At 45.9% G+C, this 7332-nt stretch overlaps 1 pseudogene; it reads right to left on the minus strand.

Moving 5' to 3' along the window:
* Positions 1-4799: 4799 nt before the first annotated feature.
* LOC124695436 lies at positions 4800-6197 on the minus strand (annotated as a pseudogene).
* Positions 6198-7332: the final 1135 nt, after the last annotated feature.

Raw genomic sequence — 7332 nt, forward strand, 5'->3', positions numbered from 1 at the left:
GCTACTAGATGGTCATGTTAATTGTGTGCACTGATTGTTGAAATGCAGGAAACTAGATCAACTGAAGAAACACTTGTGAGAAGAAGCCAAAAACCTAGTCATACCTCAGAAGTTGGAGGATCTCAAGCTAAGGTAAAGTATCGACACTTTCATGTCCACTTGGCTACTAGATGGTCATGTTAATTGTGTGCACTGATTGTTGAAATGCAGGAAACTAGATCAACTGAAGAAATACTTGTGAGAAGAAGCCAAAAACCTAGTCATACCTCAGAAGTTGGAGGATCTCAAGCTAAGGTAAAGTATCGACACTTTCATGTCCACTTGGCTACTAGATGGTCATGTTAATTGTGTGCACTGATTGTTTAAATGCAGGAAACTAGATCAACTGAAGAAACACTTGTGAGAAGAAGCCAAAAACCTAGTCATACCTCAGAAGTTGGAGGATCTCAAGCTAAGGTAAAGTATCGACACTTTCATGTCCACTTGGCTACTAGATGGTCATGTTAATTGTGTGCACTGATTGTTTAAATGTAGGCCACCACAACTCATGAAGATAAAAGAGCCAGAAAAATAAAGGAGAGAAAGAGTGTGAAGGAACCTAATAGTTCTGTACCAAAGGTATGAGCTGGTAACATTGGTATATTTTTAACTGGTGATAGTAGAAATGGTTATAATAATGTTATCATATTATTGGTAATTGAAGGTACCAAGACAGGAAGCAATTTATACCCAGGAAGCAATTTATAGCCAGGAAGATGTATACAGCCAGGAAACAATTTATAACCAGGAAGTAGAAGGGAATCACTCAAAGACTACTTACAAGCAACTAGAGGCAAAGGTTAGAAATTATTCCAGCAGTTGTACTTACTAAATGTTTGATGCAATAACTGAGGCTTATAGGGTGATATAATAAAATGTGCGTGACGGCAAGTGTGAACAAAATCATTAAAACTGTTAAAATGGAGAAGGCACAGGAGAATAGGATGAAAAACAAGTGAGGTGAAGAAGAGAAAGAACAAAGGGCCAGTCAAGGTGACAAAAGGGATGGATGTAGCATTGACTTCACCATACGATGAAGCAAGTGGTTGCTCTTGGGACGGTTCGAGTACGTGCACACGTATGAATTCATCGAAGTTATGATCAACATGGTCTTGAAGAGAACCACAAGGTTACCACAAGCAAAGGGGAGAATGACACTACTAGGTCATGCTGAGGCACGCTCAGTCCAGTGGCCAAGAAAAATGTAAGTTCCACTAGCCTCTTGCCTCTTGAGAATGTCAATTATCACTTGTACTCCACATGATCAGCCTTGTTTCCATCAGCTTTGTTTCCATCACTTGTACTCTTGCCTCTTGAAAATGTAAGTTTACTGTCATGAATCGACCATGTGACACAAAACATGCTTGCAGATCAGCACTGAAGAAGTGGACATGGACATAACTCATGCATCAATTATGAGCTGCATGGACAAGAACTTGCGCATTCATTCCAGATCAGATGGTAAGGTGCTGACATTGGAGGAACAAGCAGCAAATCGGGAAATGAGGAGGAGGGCAGAAAACCCTGACAGCCAGACAACTAAGAGGAGGAGAACCTTCACCTTCAAATCAAAAGCCTCCATAGGTGATGGAAACAAGGCTGATGATGTGTGACCAGGCCTATGCTTGCTTGCTTGTAAGTTATACAATGTGTTGCTTGGTGATGCTGGATGCTTGCCTGTAAGTTATGACTGAATGTGTTTTATGACTGATGATGTGTGACCAGGCCTATGCTTGCTTGCTTGTAAGTTATACAATGTGTTGCTTGCTGATGCTGGATGCTTGTAAGTTATGACTGAATGCTTGCCTGTAAGTTATGACTGAATGTGTTTTATGACTGGATGTTTCAAAATGTTGACTGAATGCTTGCTTGTAAGTTATGACTGAATGATACTGATGAATTGCTTGATGTCTGCTGGCAGTCCAGTAATAGCTATGAAATGCCGGCAAAAACTATTAACGGCATCTCTGTCGCGTGACAGAAATGGTTTCCGCGACGTTTCCAGCTTGTGCCAGGAAAAGATTCCGCGGCATCTACAAAATGTGCCGGCAAAAACCTTTCACGGCACAGATGAAAAGTGCCGGCAAAACTCTGAACAGGCACAAACTGATCTGCCTGAAATAGCTATTATTGGCACCAGTTCCTGTGCCTTGATATATATACCGCGGCATTTCACAAAAAGTGCCGGCAAAGACCAACAACGACTGGAATAAACGCAGCACTTTTTTTTTGCAACAAAAAACCTTTGCCGACACTTTTGGTGCCTTTGCCGGCACTTTTTTGTGCCAGCAATATGGGTACCTGACGCAGTGCATGCTCCTCCTCCCGCACCTCCTGCCAAGCGAGCCGCTGGGCGTCTTCGTCAACTACAAGACCATGGAATTCAGCAGAGAGGTCTGGAGCGAGACCGGCCTCTTCCGCGCCCGCACTCCGCCGGGCCTGGGCAGCGACGTCGACGCACGCCTCTCCTCCGCGCCCGCCGCCAGGTGCGCCGTGGTCGACCACTGCAACGGCCTCCTCCTCTGCACGGACCACGACGACTACCACGCACGCTTCGTCTACAACCCGGCCACGCGCCGGTCCTCGCCGATGCTGCCCCCGCCCCCGCGCGCCGAGGCGTCCAGCTGGGCGTGGGGCGTCCGCTCCGCCGCGTACCTCCTGTTCGACCCCGCCGTGTCTCTCAACTACGAGGTGTTCTTGCTCCCCGAGCCGCATCCCAAGCCTTGGCGACCTGACCCGAGGACTCCAACACCGCCGCTGTTCAACGTCGCGCGGCTCTTCGTGGACGGCGCGGATGAGTGGCCCGAGGTCGAGACGGACGACGATGGAGAGGACTGGACAGCAGACTCATCCGAAACAGTACCATGGAGTTGGAGCACTGCTTTTCGTGAGTACCGCGAGTTGAAGAACACGATGAAGCTCATGGAATGGCCGCCGCCCGTGTACGTGGTCCAAGTGTTCTCCTCCGTCACCGGACGCTGGGAAGACAGGGCCTTCGCTCGCGAAGGCGGCGCGGCCGGAACGGTAGCGGACATGTGGCCTCATCAACTAACAGCTGACTTCGAATGGAGCCTCGGGCCACGCCGGCTGTATGGCATCTACTCCCAGCAATCACTATACGTTCATTGTCACAATGGTTTCATCACCAGGTACGTTTATCCAAATCATCGTTTCTGTAGGTATTTCTGTCCTCCCCAGCTATACAACCTAAAATGTTTTGCAGGTTCACGCTACGGATCGGAAAATATCTTGTGATCCAAACCCCTAAAGTTGTTGGCAACTATAGTCGGTCGAAACTTCCAAGGCCATACCTGTTGAAATCGGAGGGCGGGCTTTACTATATCACGATTGACTACACCATGAAGCTCGACGTATGGTTACTAGACGAATCAATATCCCATAAAAGGCCGGTGTGGGAGAAGAAGTATAATGTAAACCTTGGACCACCTATTTCTCAACATCTAGCACTGCACCCGGATGTAATCCGTGAAGAGATTGAAAAGTCTTGGATCCTAGACCATGAGAAAGCACCAGCAACATGGAAGAGCTGGTATGATGATGAAGAGATTGAAGGAAATGCTGAATTAGAAGAAGGCGAAGTAGAGGAAGCCGAATATGAAGGAGAAGGGGAAGTAGAAGAAGACGAAGGCAACCACAACAATCACCCAAATGCGTTGGGCTACCATTATGACAATAGTGAGGGCTGGTTCGACTTGCTCGGTCTGCATCCTGACGAAGAGATCGTTTTTCTAGGGTATAATTTTCATAATTACGCTTACAGCTGCCTAAAAACCTCCAAGCTTCAATATTTGGGCGACTATGTGTTGACACGAGGAGAAGAATCCTTTTATTGGCCCAAAATAAGGGAGTCATATATGTACACACCATGCTGGCTTGACCTGCTTTCTAATCAGAACGGTAGTTGCATTGATTTGAGCTATTGGACAGAACGATGAGATATCGGTTTGTAATTACAATGTAAGAACAATTATTGTTCATGTTATATGATCGACAAACACAATCATATTATTAAATAATTTGATATTTTATAATTATGTTTATCTTATTTGCATAATTATTAGTTGAATTGTATATAGATTACTTCTGAATAACTTAGATGATTACTAGTAAGTCAGATGTCATCATTCTTTCAAAAATAGGCAATAAAAAAACATGGTGCTTAAACTAGCTTCTTTTATGCATGTCATGAATATGACAAATCTTACATTTGGCTACTAGCCGTTTGAAATTCGTATTAACAAATTGTTCCTTTTTGAAACGGAGCAAAATATTTGCCTCATCTTTTGCGACGACGTTATTCATTTCCCAGGTCTGATCAAGTTCATAATTATCCTAGTGAATGTTCAGAGGCTCAGAGCTCTATGTTATCCCGTTCTGATGATTTTCGTATTGCATTGGCTGAAGTTGATTTACCTGACTAGGACTTACACACATCATGACCGTAGGAAAACTGCTAGGCAGAAGTTACCCATTTGTTTGGCGGCAAAATAAAACATCAGTAACAGCAGGGTAAGCAAAATCAAGTGTCCATGAATAATTTCACCGTACCAATACGCTACAGAGAACTGGAACATGGCAAATCAGCACCAATCGACTGTCTAGTGCATGATACACGGCGTTCGGCAGATCGACACTATCATACTACTAACATCAGAAAACGAAGCACAGGTCGGGTTGTGGATCGAGCAGATACCTACGCAAAAGAAGATCGAGGAGATACTAGTAACATACAACTAACTTCAGAGGTACAAGGTGACGGTGACACTGCCAGAAGAGCCCCAGAACGCGTCCGGCACGAACATGAACACGCTGGCCTTGTACCCGTCCAGCCGGCGGACGAACGGCACAGGTCCGGGCGCCGTCAGACAGAGCGACGTCCCCTCTCCTTCCACATCCATTACGTACTTCGCCTCCACTCGCTCGTGTTCCTCCGCCTCCGGGTAAGGGCAGACGCGAACCACCGACAGCGAGCGTCCCGTGAGTATGTCGCCGCCGTTAAGCAAGAGGAACACGCTCTTGTCGTCGTGGTGCAGGACCGCGCGAAAGGGCTCACACTTCTGCAGTGTCACCACCGTCGACAGTTCCGGGTCATGGGCGTCGAGGATGTGGCAGTAGAGGAGGAATCCGCGGAAATCGCAGCCGTCGAATGGGCAGCGGTACGGCGAGTAGCTGCACGCCTCCTCCTCGTGGCGCCGCGCCTCGGTGTACCGGAGGGTCTCCCTGCAGCCGCGCTTCTTGAACCGGCAGGGTCTTGTCAGGCCGGCGAGGATCTTCTACATGGCGCGGCACCGGAAGTCGCCACTGGACTCGTTGCAGCTGGGGCACTTGCTCTCCATGCTGATGCAGCATTTATCGCAAGCTGCGTGCCCGTTCTTGCACTGCGCAATCTTTTTTCGTGTACTCTTAAAGGTAGAGTGGATGGTGATGGTACTTCCTCCCTCAGCTAACTCGCATCTTTTTTTTATACTTGCGTTGTTTTAAAATAAACACCACATATTTATGTAGATTCGCAGATTTATACTAATCTAAACAAATTGGCAACACTTATTTTCAAATGAAGGGAGTATAACGAAGAAGCATGATAACTTTTGTGGAGGAAACTATTTAAACTCTATAACCTATTGAAATCGAGATACTTAGTGATTAGCTGGTCTCCTCAAGCGCTCTTTACAGTTTGGCCTCTTATGAAAATATAATGCCCGAATTTAACTAACATTGTTTTCGTGATTCCATTTATCAAATTTTTAGGTATTTTTTATTTATATTTCTCTTAAAGTAAATTGGATCTTGTTTCGATATTTTGGTGGATGAATTATTTGCCGAATATAGTAGTGTCACTCTTGATCCCCAACAACTAGTGTTTTACATCTAAAACCGTAATTTGAATATAGAATATTGAAATTTGAATATTGCCTTTCCAAATCAACCATCGTTTATTTTGACTAGGGAATTACCCAAAAATTCATGGAGTCTGCTCTACACATATATAGCCCACTTGTGGAGTTCCCATGTCCAATGATTCTTTTTCAAGAACAATAATAATTCAATTTCCACTCATCCATAAATAATTGAAAAATGGGTATTTAACACTGGTAAAACTATTGGGCCAGGCTGAGTGGTCGAACCTCAGGGGTCATGCCTCAAAACCCATTGGACAATATTTGGACCAACAAAGCTAGCCTCACCTAAATTATTAGAAATTTCATGAAAATTGTACACAATTGTCACCATCTAAATTCTCACACATGGTTAAAAGATCAGCATCGGTTCAATATTGACATATGTAGGCCCCCTTGGAAACATTGTGTGACCATTGGCAACTGGTCCACTGAGTCATATTAAAACACTGGGATGTTTCTCTTGATTTCTATGTTTAAACCTGGGAATCTACTCAAGATTTATTTTTTCATTTTTTCTTCTATAATTTTGTTTTACACGCGTGATGCTGTACTATAAAATTAAGCACACCATGAACCTAATAGAAGAATCTAACAGGCTACCGATATGCTCGGAGGTAAAGTACTGTTATGTTAACTTTAAAAAAAAGCACTGTTATGTTGCATGAGTTTGCAGAAGACAACATTGACGCATAATCGTAAGTTTTCAAACGAAAACATTGATGCAAGATTCAATCATACAAGGTAAGAAAGCTAAAGCAAGTGTCCATCCACCATGTCTGTTGTACACAACTTCAAACTAGAAGATAACAGGGGGCAGCACAAGTAGACTGCAAATGTACACCCAAAACGAAAGCTAAACGATATCCATCCAGCAGGAATGCAAGATACCCGGGATTTAGCAGAGACAACTCGAGCTGTCGATCGAGCAGGAAGGAAACATGGACCAACACCGATTAGAGGCGCACGGTGATGGCGACGCTGCCTGAAGAGCCCCAGAAATCGTCCGGCACGAACAGGAAGCCCTTGGCCTTGTACCCGTCGAGCCGGCGGACGAACGGCAGGGTCCCCAACGCCATTAGCGTGAGCGACCCCGTCTCGGCGCCCTTCACCGTTATCGTGTACATCGTCTCCATTCCCTCGACTGGGTACGGGCACACGCCTACCAGCGCCAGCGAGCGCCCCGTGGGGACGTCGCCACCGTTGAGCAGGAGGACCACGCTCTCCCCGTCGTGGTGCAGTAGCGCACGGAACTGCTCGCACTTGTTGAGCGTTAGAGTGATGCACCCAAGCACGTCCATGCCGGAGGTTGCGGCCAGGGCGTGGGCGTGGAGGATGTGGCCGTAGAGCCGCCTACCGCGGTAGGCGCAGCCAT

Source organism: Lolium rigidum, chromosome 3, assembly GCF_022539505.1.
Source record: "Lolium rigidum isolate FL_2022 chromosome 3, APGP_CSIRO_Lrig_0.1, whole genome shotgun sequence".
Lineage (NCBI taxonomy): Eukaryota > Viridiplantae > Streptophyta > Magnoliopsida > Poales > Poaceae > Lolium > Lolium rigidum.